Below are 17,475 nucleotides of genomic sequence, written 5' to 3'. Positions count from 1 at the left end.
TAGCATCCTCCTGAAGACTGGAGGAGCGGACTCGCTCACTACCTGTCGTAAACACACATGCAGGCGGACACACACATGTGTGAAAGTACACATACTGATATTTACAGTAGGAAAGGATTATATGGACTGTTTTCTATACCTTTGTCTGAAATGCCATCTTTATTATCAGTAGAAGGGTACCACGTGTGTTAAAGGCTGTTATGTTCCCTACAGCGGCCGTGACCTGAGGTGCCAAAGTCATTAAAGCATCTAAGCATCCTGGCTAATTAAAGGTTAAGTCAATTCAACAAAGAGGCCTAGAAGCTAGAAAACAACAACAAATAAGAGTTAGTCTTGTGTGGAAGGGTTAAGACACCAAATATGACCAGAACAAACATCTAGATCAGATACAGTTACAGTATATGTGTTATTGCTCATCATAAAACAATATGACAGTAGCCTTGACCAAAGTATTGTACATTCAACACACTCAGTGCTGTTGAGTTTAGCATTAAGTGTGTTTTAGTTCCACCTGGCAGAAGAGAGCCGCCTTGAGAAGTCGTCACAGCCGTTGTTAAAGGGCTCTGGCCGAGGTGAGCAGTCTGGACATCCAGCAGGTGCTCGGCAGGAAGACTATTTCCCGGAGATTTATGTTCCTGAAAAGCCTACAGGGAGGGTTCATGGAAAGCTCACGGAGGTCAGAGTGCTGTTTCAATTTCAGCTCTGTGTTAAATTTTTATTTCCAAGTGGACCTGATCAAATTCTGCAAGAGAGAGGGTAGTAGAGATTTCTGAAACGTTATGGATATATCCAGTTTTGTATTACGCTCACAGCACATGTATGGTAGCAAAACAGGCATGTAGGATAAGACACACGGAATCTTTCTCTGCATTATTACACAGTAGTTTAGAATTAAAGGGATCATTTGACACTTGGGATATACACTTGTTTGTTTTCTTGACAAACCTTTGCTCTACATTTAGTTTGGGTAAATAGGGCACAGCTACTGTGTTACAGTTTGGGTCACTCTTCTCTGTAAGTCTTGGACTTACACACAGTACAGTAGCAAGTACTGTAAAATATTACCATTGTAAAGTTTTTGAAACAGAGTCATAGAAGTTTTAGAAGAGGTTGAAGTGTAACTATACCGTAAATATGTTTCAGAATAAGAGCAGTGCTGCATTTGTGCTTGTCTCACAGCAGGCCTCTGGCCTTGACTTCGAGACTCAGTTCTGGACGTATGCTTTTTATAGCTCTCCCCCCATTTGAAACTCACAGCTAAAAAGCAAACATTTCTCTCTCTCTGTTCATGCGCACCATCCAGGTCCCTGGTCTCCTGCACATGTTGGCGCTGCTCCAACACCAGCATCTGCTTTCTGCGTCCTGAGCCCCACACAGCACCAGGAATCCCTCCTCTGGATGGAATGTTTCTGTTCACGGGAAAATAGATCCCTGTAAAACTGTGCACTGCATAGTATTCAGACTGTGTGCAGCCCGGGACGCCGTAAGATGTTCATAATGATAAGACCTTTGACAACAAGGATAGCTTTCGCACACTCAGCTGAATGTGAATTGGCATGTTTAATAGGCCATTAGTGCAATGCGTGGAAAAAAGCAGCACAAAACACGACGTAAAAAGTCATAACAAGTCAATAATACTTCCTGTTATCATGATACAGTACAAGCAGCTGATGCCTTCAGTCTGTGTACTGACTGAGCTGTGAGACCTATAGGAAATTACAGTATAACATGTCATGTCCAACATTATGTACACTCAATATTCATTTACATCAGCATGCCCAGTATTGATACTGTATCCAGGTACCTACAGTATGTCATGCTACTTCTCACAACGAGTCTTTGAATGCCAAGCGGCGGTAAACTCAAATCAGCAAGTGCAGTAAAGCACAAGTCTATCCACCCACTTACAACACACACACACACACACACACACACACACACACACACACACACGGAAGCAAAAAATGTGTGTGCAACGGGAAGCATTACCTCTATAACTCAATTTAGAGTGGGATGTTAAAGTGAATACACAATGTGAAAAATGAGCATGCAGTTACAGTTGAAATATGGATGTTCACAGGTACATATATTTGTCTGCACGCAGAATCATTTAATCTCACCTCTCAGAGACTGGAAAATCCTTTCACGAGTAAATTTATTCTGTGATTAATCCTGGGACAGTAGAAAAATATTATTCATGAATTTTTCAAATGTTCTAAACATTCAATTCAGGGCAGGGAGAAAACCTCAGAGATATGCGCGGTCGCTGCACTGAAGAATATTTAAATAGACAATTTAGCATTAAGGAACACTGAAGCTGCCTCTGATTATATAAGTCTTTAATCACTGGAATTACCTTTACATGTTAGGGGTGTAATCTCCAGACTGCCCATTATATGTAGCAAATATGCATGCACAAATATTTCCCCTTTAATCCATCCGTATTCCAAAAATGAACACATTTAATGGGTAATAATAAAATAAAAAAAGCACCGGCTACCGAGATGTGTATTTCTTGTGGAAATAATTATCCGTATAAAGCATATTAAAACAGCGGGGGGGGGGGGGAGGGAAGATTTGAAGAGCTATGCGTGGCTGACAACAGACTCCTGATGTACGGCATCACACATTTCATTAAGGGTAAGAATGGCCCGTGCTAAAGCCCAGAAATATCACGGGTGTTTTTTTTAATTTGTCAGGTAATTTGTTACAGTGTGATTGAAGAAACTGCTCATGTAATTGGAAAGAGTCAATCTAAGAGGGAAGAAGGGGCGAGGAGAGAGAGAGAGAGAGAGAGAGAGAGAGAGAGAGAGAGAGAGAGAGAGAGAGAGAGATGAACGTGGAGATTGGAGGGAGGGGAAGGTGGGGCAGATAAAATAGAAGCAAAGAGCACGTTTAGCCCCGACACAGACACCAGCCGTGGACTGGATAAACGGAAACTGATTACATTTTTTAAAGGCAGACAGTATCTTCAGTATGATGCCTGTAAGGGAGGCTCTTTAATACTTGCTCCCTATCCTGTTGCGCAAACATTACTCAGGATGTGTGTGTGTGTGTGTGTGTGTGTGTGTGTGTGTGTGTGTGTGTGTGTGTGTGTGTGGGTGGGTGCTTCACACATGTCCCCAGGCTGCATAGATGTGGTCAGTCGCAAGACTTTGATAGCTAACAGTCTCTCGGACTTGAAACATTCACAGAAAAGCTGAGATCATGGTGGTCTGCCCAAGGCTCAGGCTGGGTGTGGGCCGCGCTGCTCTCTGCAAGTGCTGCGGTGCAGCCCGGACAAGTGACTGAACTCCTCTGATGGATCACATTCAACCTTTTGCAAGACATGTGGGTCACTGGGCCATGTGGTGATTAGAACATTATAAAGTGAATACAGGCTAGCCTCACTGTTGATGCCATATATTACTGCCATTACATGACAGACGGCCCAGAACCTCCGTTGTTCGCTCTGAATGCTGGAGAGGTGAAACGCAGTTACAAAGACTAAACTTAAAAAGTATTTCCAGGACCGTCTCAAACTCTTTTAAAGTCTTATTTTTGTTGTTTGTTTCTGAATTCCTGAGGTAAAATGACAGGTGTTTTGCATCTAATTCTTTCCAAATGCTGTCGTCTGGATGCCACTGATTGTAATCAGAAGGACTGATGATGCTGGAGGTCTTTTTACTTTCAGTAACTTCAGGGGATCTTGCAACCAGCAGGAGGCTTACACGGTGAAGTGCTTTAACCAACAATCAGACACAGAACAAACACAAACTAACACAGTATACAGCGTGCTCGTTTTAAATTTATGATTAGAAAACAGCTGTTGAATAGTGTGAATAAAACAGTGCCACGCTCGCTCTCAGTATACAAAAATATGTTTGTTTATTTGACAATATCAATTAATTTGAATCACCTGCGTAAACATATTTCCGTTTTGTGAATACCTTTTCGCCGGGACCATAGAATAGCTGTTTATAGCTTATATTGCTGTAGCTGAATTTCTATATGGATTTCTTTGTGGTGGGCTCAGGTGCAGCTCTGTAGAGACCATAAAGGTAATCTAATGTATGTATTAAGTATAAGATTGAAGCATAATTGTGAGAGTACTCCATCATTATCAGGTTATAACAGCTCAAAGGTTGTTAAAATGTCACTTATTTGGATTGCAAAATGTTATTTACTTCTCTACGATCGATGGTATATTTGCATTATGTGCCTGGTTGTTATCTTTCAAGCTTTAAGATGCAATTATGTCCATTTATGCACAGCAAGAAACTGGTACTACCACTACTTACGCTGTGTTATCCCCTCCTACCATCTCACTTGTGTTAGAGACGGCGTAAAAGCTCTCACCGTATCTAATGTGTGACGAAGGACTTGACATTTACATTGAAGCACAGTTTGTTTCATGACAGATGTAGAATTGACTAAGTTTACCCAATGCTAATAAAGTGCAACATCTCAGCTCGTATTGAGTCGTGTTTGCTCACCCAGTGTGCATATTTGTTTGTAACTAAGACGATCAGTCTATAACAACAAAAGATTGATAATTCCTTGCTTTTTTTCTACACTCATGTTTTATATTCACGGATTCTAAGATCATTTATTGTCATTATGCTACACAGGGTTGCACAACGAAATGCAGCTGTAGATTAGTCCTTTATGCTACAACAACATTGTTTTGATGAATTTGCATCGAATAGAAACCAAACGGTGAATTCTCACATTGTCCATCAACTTTGATGTTTGCACACGGGTATAAAGATTGGGCAATGTATGACAAACAAGCAGCAATCAATTACACAAATGTGGCTGGTAGGCTACTCTGATTGTGACAGTGTCGCCACACACTGAAGGTGTTCTTCTTGACAACACACACGCTTATTCCAGGACTTACTATTCAGGAACAGTTGATGCTGCACTCCCAACATAAGGCATCAAAGGCAATAACAGCATGACACTTGTCTTTATGTGATTTCATTAGTGAACAGTTTGACTTTCTTTTGGCCGAGGCCCCTTCTTTGTTTGTAGGGATTGTACACCAGGGTCGTGCGGTCAGGGGAGGCAGGGAACCTCACCGCACGTCACTGTTGTACACAAATAAAACAAACACAAACCAGGATTTACTGTGATTTTCTGCAGTATAAAAATACAAATAAATACAAAAATCCTGTCAGATTTAAATACATGTTCGACGCGTTAAGATGTACAATCCAACATAAGTTTTGTTGGCAGAAGAAGGTGACGTTAAGACACGTGCAGACTCGTGGGGGTGTACACTGACACACTAACACTCTCACTCACATGCAAACAGACAGTATTCATATATCTCAGAGGGCTTAATAGGTTGTGTCTGTCATTTGAGTGTATGATGCAGTGGCGGCAGTGTGATATGTTGCTATGGAAACATAGTGGCATATCTCTTGCTGTGGCGCTCTGCGCATTTCATCACATTCGCTACAATAATAAGCATAATAATGTGGGTGGCGAGAGAGAGTGTTTTAAAAAAGGATCAGATCGCCCCTAAATTGATGTCAGTGCGATCAAAATGACAGCAGCTATGAAAAATTGAATAAACGTCACCACTAGTGAGAAATAAAGCCTTAATGTGCACCATAGAAAAAAAAATATGTTTCACTCATCAGGAGAAGTGTAAAAGCTGTTATTTAGCCGTAGCTCCCATTTTGTCCTTCTCCTTCGTCCCTCCACAGCTTATTGGCCTTGGCCACCCTGTAATGTGCGGTGCCTACACTGCCACAATTCCTCCTGGCTCTCGGCTGAGTATGTATCGATCGCTTGCTGGTGTGTATTACGCTGAGGGAAGGTGTCAGAGAGAGGGAGGGAGGTGCTGGGGGGAGGGAGGGGGGGGGGGGGGGGGTGCGGGTGAAAGACAGAGAGGGGGTTAGGTGGAGGAAATATCCTGACAGCTCACTCATATGTTCGACAATAACACCTTCAGAAGTTCTCTGGAAAGGCTTTAGAGCGGTGCTGATCTGTGCTGGGTGTTGCCATGTATCTGCACCTGTATCTTCATGTATCTTTCACAATTGTTAATCCTTTAACAGCCACACGAATCTGTGAGGATAATTAGAGCTATAAATCCTGCCTTCACCTAACTGCACGACCATGAAGACAAATCTAAGTCAGAATTGTTGATTTCTCCCTCTCCTCACTCTCTCTTCTCCAAACATGGAGATGAGTCGCCCCGTTATAATTCGGTGATACCGTATCAGGCGTTATCCCCACGTAGCCTTTCCACTTTCCACCGGCCTATGATTACAACTGGCTATATATAGGATAATCAGCGTATGGGACTTCCCTCATTCTCGTAAAAGTAAATGAGGCATACGGACGCTGTAGCATTGCTTGGTTCAGCACAGTGTAGCAAAGCCTTGCATGCACACACAAAGACAGTGTGAAGAGTGCATATGTGGCTTAATAGGTTTGTAATAATGCAAAGAGGATGTAGGTACAGGCATATGGCTTATTATAGCCCTGCAAGTGGCAATTAGTGTGCCCTTAGTCACACTAGCAGGTGAATAACTAGCTAGTTGCACATTAATCTGAAGTTATGAAACTGTTAATGAATATATTTTTAGCATATTTTTGTTATTTGCTGTATTATTTACAGTGTATTAGTTTTGCAAATATTCGTTTTGTTCGCTTCTGTTCTCTTATTTTCTGCCGGTGTAATGACCCAATATCCCCACAGGATCATTAAAGTTTCATCTAATCTGATTATATCTAATCTAATATGCAGAACTAGGCTAATGTGTATCCACAGAGAAAGGCCTCTCCCCTCTCCTTCCCTTCCACCTGGCACCGTCAGACTCTTCCACCACAATCCTGGCTCCTCTTGCAAGCTGCAAAAGCGTCACTGCAATCAAAGTGAGGAGAGTATGTGGCCATGAGTATCCCTATGCAGCACATGGCAGACAGGGGAGTCTGATTCATAGAGGGCCACTCTGCTCTTCATCACTTTAATAAATGGCTCAGGGGACTGGGGAACATTTTCCTGCTACAGAGCAGGTACTGATCAGAATGGGAACATTTAAGCTCTCTGTCTCTGCCACTCCTTTTACCTTGCCCACTTCCTTTTGTCTCTTATTCTCTCTCTCTCTCTCTCTCTCTCTCTCTCTCTCTCTCTCTCTCTCTCTCTCTCTCTCTCTCTCTCTCTCTCTCTCTCTCTCTCTCTCTCTCTCTCTCTCTCTCTCTCTCCTTTACTGTCTTTCCCGGCCATGTCTGTCTGGGTGTCTACCTTAAACAGGATAGATTCTCTCTGTGCTTTAAAGGATGGCTACATCAGAGGGCCAGCTGGCCTCACTCCTTCATCAGCGACACTGACCTTCTGCTTGTCACCGCTTAAGCGGCCGTCACATCCACTCCACAGGCTCATCGGCCACTGCCACAGGGAAAAAAAAGCTAAAGAGCCACCTTAATCCAATACAGTGTCTGAGAGCCACGTAAAACGCCAGTGTTTTATCTACTGGGCGCACGCAGTCCGTGTGCAGTGCTGTGTAGGCAGGGAAGTATGCTGCCGTTGATGATAGGTTGACTGTCAGCCATCTCTCTGGAGTGAGAATGCAATGCACAATTGAACTAATCTTGGAGATGCTTGTTTATTACTGTGGCTTTACCAGGTTTTGGTTTAATTAAGGAATGTTAAAATTACCCATTTAATAATTAATAACTCCATCATTTTGAAAGCTATTCATTTCAGATATTTGTATACAACTAGACTACAGCACTATCATGACACTTTAACCTTGTGCAATGAAAGCTTTTGTAAAAAATAAATAAAAAAAAGAAGAAAAGAGAAAGATACTGGCTCTTTAACGACTCCTTCACTTACAGTGCCTGGGCGACCCTGGCTCCTGAACACTTACTGACCTAAAGATGCAGTGACACAAAAAGCTCAAAGATAATTAAATATTGATTTTTGTTTTCTAATCCTATATAAAAATTGTCCTGAGACTCCCAGCGGTAGTTTTCACACTCAGTAAAAGACGGGGAAAAAGTCTGGATTGGCGGTTAACCTCTATTTCATGTAGGGGGTGTCGGCGTGGGGGTGATGGGATGGGGGTGGCTGCGATGCCGATACGTTCTTGGCTCCAGCCTTGAACCTGGCCCGCACCATTACTCTCCTGCTGCTGATGACACTGATCCCCTCTCTAATCTTTCTCCTGGAGCGGACCGTGGCAGGCTGCCTCTACGCTGCATGCCCGATTGATATTCTCCTCACCCCTGCTCCCCCCATGTTGAATTTACACCCCCCTCCCCGATCCACCTTTTTTTTTTTACTACCCAACCCTGATACCTCGCTCCATCTCCTCCTGCGCACAGAAGCAGAACTTTGAGGTGACGAGTAGCTCTCTCCAAAAAAAAAAATCCCTCTTTAAACTGTTCTCTCTTTCTCTTTCACACACGCTCAGCACAAAAAACACTTAACAAACTCATTTACAAATGAGTGCCTTTGGCCGTTAGAATTAAAAAGTTAGCCACTGGTGATCAATAATGTAAATGAAACAGTAGTAGCATTAATTCACAGTATGAGGTGGAGTCATGAAAGCAGATTGCTTCCTTGTGGAAATGCTTAGTCAAATAATTAATACAGGAAAGCTATGCCAAATGATACGAGTAGTATACATAGTAGGACTTACTCTGAGCTAAATGTTCAAACGCTGTTGTGTGTATGTGGTATTATGATTTTAGCAAATGTACACAATTCACAATGTAGCTGCACACAATCAGCTTATGTTGTGAGATTTGTCATGTCTGACATGGAAAGGAGAGTTACAACACTCACACACGCACGCACACACACACACACACACGCACACGCACACACACAGATGGAGCATGCCCTGCAGGGGGCAGCAGTGACCAGCCCAGTCTACTGCTCCAGAGTGCCTATGCATTAAGTTTTTATCCCCTCCATCATGCACGCAGACACACAAACACTCCTCTGGGGTTGTTGGCCAATAAAAAGTAATCTTATTAGCCCACCAGGCTTACTGCACCACCTACCTCCTCCCCTCCTTCCCTCACCCTGTGGAACATACAACACAACCTGCTGTCACCTCCGCCACCAACACCCCCACCCACAAACGCACGCTCTCAACTCCTGTAGCACCACCTACACCACCTCATGTGTTCAACGCTGTGCATCCTGATCCCCTACTTCATTAAATAACACTCCAGCACTGCCACCATGGCCTTCACTCGCTAAGTGCTCCCCCATCGCCCCTCTTAACCCTGCTCTCCTCCTGCGTGTAACTGAATGGATAACCCAGTTAAGAAAAAAGGGAGAGAGCAGGGCAGATCCAATCCAGAGATTGAAGTCTCAGCTCCACGCTAGTTAGTCCCAGGTGTGTCCGTCAGAAGGGGCTACGATGGAAACACGTGTGGCTTCTTCCATAATAGATTATGTTAATGCGTGAATACAGTTAAAAAAAAAAACTGTGTGTATGGGTTTGGGCCACATAAACACTTCTTAAACATTTCGGCGAGTTGAAACATGACATGTTTATTTGCTGTGAGATTTTTTTTTTTTTTCAAACTCATGGAGATGTTTATTCAAGGCAGCATGCACAAGAGCCCTCATGAATTATTTACAAAGCCGCTGAAGTCGCAATGAACTTATTTGAGAAGGCGTCCTGACCAGCACCAAGGTGATTGGGGATAAGAGGCTTCCTTTGAAATTTCAAATGCTGTTGTTATCGTGAGACACTGTGGCTGTGGAGCGCCATCCATCACCATTTGTTTAAAGTTTAAATAACAGTATTCACCCGTTGAGCATTTCATGAGATATCTGAAACAAACGACCCCGAGTTCTGAGCTGTGTCAAACAGTGAAATTAATTAGCGTGTTGAAGTATACGTGTTGAATTGCTATATATACACACACACACACGAGTGTTTGTTTGGACCATTTGTCATGATAGAAATGACAGCAATTAGTCAGCTAGTTGTTTAAAAGACTTACATAAAATATATAAAATAACTGTTTTAGAGTAATGTGAAATTCATGCTTTAAACTCTTCCAGTGCACAAAACACATACGTGTCATGTCACATGAATTTAATATGCATCACTCCACCTCCACAGCTGCAGGCTGCATGTTGGTTATATCTGCAACAGGCCCACTACGGAGGGAAGATTCTGTGTGTTACCCTGCTGCTGTTATCCGCACCTAAGCTGTCATTACTTCTCTGTTATGCAATGTGCGCCGATGTGATCGTTGTATCGAAGCCCCAGGAAATATTGTAAAGCAGTTAAGTAAGAGATTATTCAGGCCACTGTGAGAAACGCTCCTGCACTAGAAATAGATGATGGAGTGGGAGGGAATAGTCTGTTATCTCTGTGAGAGCCCAGTTGTTCCCAACAATCAGAAACTCACGACAAAAAAACATTGTGTTCTACACAAACAAGTTGGTTCCTGGACATTTCAATCGTTATGTTTCTCACAAACCTTTCGCTTGTAGGTGCAAGGGCCTCAAGACCACACTGCACCTCTTTTTACATTTCATTCAGATAAGCATTCAAGCACCTTCTAGTCCTTAAACTATTTGCCTTTAAAAAAAAGAAATCTGCTATCAAAGAGTCAGATTTGTTGAAAATCGTTGCTTTTCTCTTGTAAGTTTACAGAGAGTTGAAGTCATGACTAGCTTCTGCAACTCAATGCAATCTCTCCTTCAGCATTTCTTTCATCGATCTCTCTGAAAAACTAAAGCGTGTTCCTGCGGTTTACTTTCCATATTCTAAGACAATCAGCATCCACTGCCGCGCTGGCTTTTAGAAGAAGAACCCATTAAAATTGCTCAAAAGTTAAACATCAATTACTTTGTGAGAGTACAAAAAACTACAGCTCCCATAAATAACTACCAGCACGGTGCTTACATCGCTGTTTCATCCGTTTCCGTAAAACTCACCAACGCTCTCTTTATTTATTATTTTTAAATATTCAATATCATATTAAATATACGATATTAGATTCTTTATGTAAACATATGCAGTGAACATGCTGTTCATATTACCCGAGGCTGGATTGGTTATTGGTGTTCTCTCTATAGGGCCTTTAAACACCCTTTATTCACAGTATGCAGACAGCAGCTAATGTTGTGTTTTCCTATTTAGGTATGCTTGCAAAACAACACGTGCATTTCAGGCTTGAACCTGACATTAGAGTTCTGTATATTCATAGACAATAAACTTCCTAAACTGTGTCTTACAGTACGAGAGATTCTGTTGTTAGAAAGCTCTCAGTGCTGGAAAAAGGCATCTATCTGCTGTTGTGTCTCAGCGTGACCGCAAAGACCTTGAGCGCGTGCGCCTATTAGAGCAAAAGTCTGGCTGGATTCAAAATGGATTTGTACATGACGGCTCTGTCAAACATCCATGCACCTCCTTCTACCCCCACCAGCAGCTACCCCAAACCCCCCCAGACGGGCAGACAGGTGGACGGCACGCGCAGGGGCAGAATGGTTCTGGAGGGGGTGGGTGGGCGATATTGATTCAATGTCTACTGTACTTGGTGAGAGAGGAGGCCAACGGCGCTTTTCTTACAAGGCTAACTCTGGACCAATCTCATCACACATTCTCTCAGGGGACTTGTGCATTTTTTTTTTTTACCTTCTCCCCCCTTTCTTTTCATCCCACTCTCTGCGTTGCATTCTTTCTCTCTTTCATTTTTATTCTGTTAAAGGCAAAAAAAAAAAAAACAAGGTCGACAAAGGTTGTCCTCCCAGCAGTCAACAGAGGGAGGAGGGGGGTACAGATAGCTCTCCAGAAGACAGGCCTGAGAGCCGAGATATCCCACAATGCAGCTGATAAGAAAGTGGGCCATATAACCTTTGGTGGGCACGTGACGAGAATGCAGACGGCGGACAGCGTTGTGAAGAGGACTGGGATGGGGAGGGAAGACGCTGCTGCTGCTGCTGCTGCTGCTGCTGCTGCTGCTGCTGCCGCACTTGAAAGATGAAGTCAAAGTCGGGGAAGGAGGGAGGATGAAAAAGGAAGGCGGTGATAAGCAGAAGAAGATGTTAGGTGCCAGAGAGAGAGGGAGGGAGGATGAAAGAGAGATGGAGAGGAGAATTGAGGGGACGGAAAGTGGTGTATGTAACGTCTCAGCTGAAAAGCTAAATAACAATTGGCCTGACTTTATTATGAATACTGGAACTGGAAAGCCAAGTAGACAGGAAGCGGATAACAAATATAACGCAAAATATAATTTTTACATAGCTTCTTAGCTTTATTGAGATTTCTGCTCATGTCTTTATCACTTCTTTTAAACTCAAAATGTTATTCAGTGAAAGAGTTTTCTGGTCTCACTGTCCGGATAACATATTTATAATATTTAAATAGCACGGGTCCAATTTGACAGCCAGTCAAAGCATATATTCCTAAATTCTACATCTCTGACTTTGTAAAACACTGAATTTGAATCCCTTGTTGAATTAAATCAATACACAGTTTTGCACAGGCATCACTGGGATTATATCCATAACCATGTTAATGCTACTTTCAGCAGCTCCCTTCCCAACCGCATTCTAACACATATCAGCATGATTTGCTCCAACGTGGGAATAATTGACCCTGAACAATTATTACAATGAGCGCTCTCATTTTTCTTCTCCTCAGCTTCCTCGGCTCAAGCTCCCTTCGGTCTCTAAACTGAGTTGCTGTGGCGCAGCAGAATCCCGGCGAAGACACCTCACAAATGAAGTTCTCCTCTCCGTCTCAGGAGACTCCTTCGCCATTTGTTTTCATTATTTTGACAACCCCTTTTTTAAGGAGCTCTCCTCTTCAGCCTCCGTTCGCCTCTTTCTCCAACGCGTCGTCTGTGCCCCCCATTCCCCCCCGCCCCCCCCCCCCCGCCCCATTTATTTGGAGCTCATCCCGAGTGAGGTGCAGCGATGTGTTTCAGTCACAGCTCTCTGCCTCAGAAGACATGAGGAGGGGTGGGAGGGGATGAAGAGAGGCACTTCCTCACCTAGATAAATAGACACCTCCTATCTCTCTCTTCCCCTTCTCTCTGTTTCTTCGCAGTGAGTCCTGAGAGGTTCTGAATCAGTCCAGACTGGGTCACGTCAACCCTCCAGGTCTGTTTCTGGGCTTTTAGTACTGAAACAATATCATCACAGAGCTAAAAACACAGCTTCGTACAGCGAGCGAACGAGGGAATAAACTCATTTCTTCCTTTTCCCCCTCGCTCCACACTCATTATTTACTTTTCAGAAAATGTCTCCATCCTGCTGGAGGTCATACCATTACACCGATAAATTGAGAATATGTAAATCATCATTCCCATGAATATGCAATGCAGGTCATATTATTCAATATAACCATTACCTTAATTGTACTGTAATCAATGCTAAATTGACATCCTCTTTGTGCGCGTGTGGGTGCACTGAGAGAAGCAGCTGAACGGGTGGAAAATAGAAGAGATTGAATGTGTAGCTGAAACAAAGCGATGCCCTGTTGCACGTTCCCAGACGTGTTCATGTTCAACCAACGTTTCCTTGTCAGTCCCTAAAGTGAGGTACCGAAGTATCTCAAACAGACTGATTTGTATATTCCTGAAACAAAGACCTTCAACATCAACACTTCATCAAGGGTAAACAAATCATCCTTCCTCTCATCTGATTTCACCTCCACTGTGTTGTGCGTCCTGTTTTAAAGCTGGTCTTGATTTGTCTTTGGTTTCAGCCCTGCTTCACTACCACACTAACAGAGCGATACATGAACTCAAAAGGAGAAGTTTAAATCTTGTGGGAGAACAGGCTGTTCACACATCTGGCTTGATTGCTATACAATTTTTTTTCTTTCTAGCATGCGTACGGGTGGAGTATTACACACAGGACACTGTGCAGTGCAACAGTGTTCCAAAAAAAGGAAAAGCAATTTGGACGTTGAATTAATTTCAATTCTTTTTAACATCTCACCTACATTGTCTGAATCGTCATGACTCTGGCTGTCGTGTTGCGTTCTTGCTAAATATCTAAATCCCCGCTCATTTTAATACTCTTTAGAAATCAGCAATGCCTGAAATGCTGGTTAAACAAATATTGATTCCATGTTAACCATCGGGCTTTGGTATCAGTCCATCAAGACTCACCGTTTAACAATCCTACCGGGAGTTATCCATCATAGAACAGACACACAGCCTTCTTCAGAGAGCCACAATCATGTCGCAATGCATTATTCCAGGTGCTAATTATGTGCAATAAAACATTTTCTGGAATTAGTAAACAGCCACAGAAAAAAATTGCATCATTCTTGGTAGGTCACATACACAGAGGTCGGTAATGATGTGTTTTCCACTTCCAATTTCCCACTTCACCTCTAGGAATTACATCCATATTGGAAAATCTAGCACATCTTGATTTACGTGAGATGCCAACCTTTAGTGCCAAGGGGACGGTGGAGGGTTGGGACGGCTGAGAGGCATGTAGCACGTCTGACTTTAATGCAAGTTCACATCCCGTCACAGACCAACAATTAATGTTCCATCTTTTACTGACCGTAACCACAATCTTTCCTTAACCTCAACCAAGTCAACCATGCCATAACCATAGTTTATATCCCAAACCTTAGCCATGTCGTGGTTTCCATGTGCAGATGCTGTATGACGGAATCATATTAAAAATCTGGCATTTAATGTAACAAAAGATTTTGTCGTCTAATATCATCATTGATGTCTCTCATATGATTGTCTGGCTACAAAGGAACTTGTCCGTCAAATCAGTATATAAGGCAGATTTAGAAAGATCTTTAAGTTGTAATCACAAATAAATGTATTCCTTCCAAAGAAATCATAACTATGATCTTTGAAAGCAACGGTGATTTTTCTTTTTGGGTGAAAAAAAAGTTTTATTTTTATAAATACTGTTATTGGAGAGAGAGAGAGAGAGAGAGAGAGAGAGAGAAGAGAGAGAGAGAGAGATAGAGAAGAGAGGAGAGAGAGATATCTCGAGAGCTCGCGCGAGAGACTCTCGAGACCTCCTGTCGCGAGAGAGAGTTAAGGTCTTCTCTCTCTCCGCGCTGCTCTCTTCTCTCCTCTTCTCGATCCTCTCTATCTCTCTGCTCTCTCTTCGCTCTTTCTCTCGCTTCTCTTTGCTCTCTCTTCTCTCTCTCCTTCTCCTCTCTCTCTCTCTTCTCTCTTCTCTTCATCTCTTCTTCCTCTCTCCTCTCTCTCTCTCTCACGCTCTCTCTCCAAACCCCGAGCTAGAGATATAGAGAGCGATAGCCATAAGAGAGATAGAGCTAGTTGACGTAGATCGCGAAGATAGGTGAGCCGGTAAGAGAGAGAGAGAGAGGAGAGAGAGAGGTGAGACCGGTAGAGAGAGAGAGGAGAGAGAAAGAAGAGAGATAGCGAGATAGAAGAGAGAGAGAGAGAAGAGAGAGAGAGAGAGAGAGACAGACCGACGGTGAGATAGGGATAGTTTACCACCAGCGTTCCTTTGCTCGGCAATGATAGCCAGTGAAGCAGAAAAGTGAATTACCCTTCTACTCCAGCACTTCTTAATTTAATATCTCCGATGAGCGGCTTCAGCTCTGCATTGGGCCGGGGTGTGCACATTCGTGCTGTGTCACAAAACATTAGACACTGTCGCTGCTATTCATTTCTGTATGGTAATTCTGAGGCACACCTCTTACACAGGGTACCAAGGGACATCTCTCCAGATTTTCTATTTTGGATATTTTATTGGGAGAATTATCATCCATTGACGTATAGTTAGCTCCTTTTTGCGAAACCACAGAGGAATATCTAATGGCTGATTGAATAAAAGGGCATAAGTATTTCCATTGCTCATCTATTTTGCCTTCGTTTATGTTTCCCCAGGAAGGAACTTATGCTCAAGGGCAATAAACAATATAAGTGTGAATGAAACAAAATGGATTTGAACGTTAGTTACCGCCGTTCTATTCCAAAGTCCATATTACGACACAATTTATGAATCTTGCTTTACTCATGTTTATACTAGCACGTTTTCCATGCAGACTCTGAGTTAAAACGGTGGCAAAGTGCCAAACATTTCAATGGTCTGATGATTGTGTGAAAGTGAAAAGGTTACCTGGTCTTTAGCTTTTAGAGATATGACAGAATAAGCTTTATGAGTTTCACTTATCAGGAGTTAACTCAACCATGAGATGCTCCTCCGAGGCTTTAAGGACGTAACCTGGTGGGATCATTGTGGGTGGTGACTTTCTCAAAGTGTTGCTGTATGTGCATTGGGTGTTGGGACTCCCCATAACCTGACTCTCTCTCTCTCTCTCTCTCCCCCCCCCCATAGCAAGGCAATTGGCAGGCAAACAGCTGGTTGGTCTAAGCGGGCTGCATATCAATGGCTCTAATTAATTGGATTAATGGAGAGGGTTCTGGGATTTGGGGAGAGGCTGGAGGAAGCATTTCAGCGGAAACAGAATTGCCGTCCCCGAGGGCAGGGGGGTCGTGAGGGAGCTGGGAGGGGGCACACGACTGAATATGGATGAGAAAGAATTGAGTTAAAACAGAGGAGACTGCAGCATTCATTAGACCGCCCACCCTCTGAAGTAGCTGCTTAATATGCACGCTATTACTATGCAAATCAGCGATAATGAAACGCAGAGGATTTTTTTAATCAGAGGAAGAACAAGCAGATGTTGGGAGGGCTTGGAAAGAAGTGCCATGAGTGTTTGTGTGTGTGTTTGTGTGTGTGTGTGTCTGTGTGTGTGAGTATGTGAGAATATGTACATGCCAGAGCTGGAAGGTGTAGAACCCTTCACTGAAAATAAATTAAATAATGCAATCAGTTCTTTAAAGCAGTCATAGTGAACGTGCATTTGGAGAGGGCACAGACTCCATGGGAACCAGCTATCTGGGGGCCTCACTCCAACTGATTAATCTTCTCTGCAGGAGTTGCATTAAGAAATCAGAATTAAGAACAGGTTATTTATTGGAGAGATTTGTGTTGGTACCTTGGGGAGAGATAAAGCTTGATCGACTCGTACCCGACCAATCTCTGCACCGCCTACGGTGATATGGTAAATCCCTGCAGCAGTCCTCCTCAACCGGAGAGTCAACATTGGGATACACCTGCTGTGCTGGATGGTCTGGTCCTCCTGCTGGCAGCAGAGTGGTGTGTGTGTGTGTGTGTGTGTGTGTGTGTGTGTGTGTGTGTGTGTGTGCCTGTGGAGCTGTGCAATGGACTGAGAATGATGCTATCTGCTTGTGGCATCACATATACGTCAGTGAGCGTATGCATGCTCTGGTAAAGACTCCTGCATGGAAAGCATCTCTCTGTAAGTGGCTCCCTGTGGCTCCTTGCTCTCACAGCCTAATCAAGGCGTTTCTCTGTGGGCCTGTAACATTAATTGTTCTCTCAGCAAAAGTGGAGGAATCAGGCAGACAGGATGAAGTCATCGATCATGAGGCAGCTGCCTTTTTAGCAGTAGCTTTCCCTACAGCGCCATGAAGCCTGTGCAAGGTGTTGGGCAGGCAGAGGGATGC

Source organism: Cottoperca gobio, chromosome 9, assembly GCF_900634415.1.
Source record: "Cottoperca gobio chromosome 9, fCotGob3.1, whole genome shotgun sequence".
Lineage (NCBI taxonomy): Eukaryota > Metazoa > Chordata > Actinopteri > Perciformes > Bovichtidae > Cottoperca > Cottoperca gobio.
The sequence above is the reverse complement of the archived record's forward strand: the minus strand, read 5'-3'. Positions refer to the sequence as shown.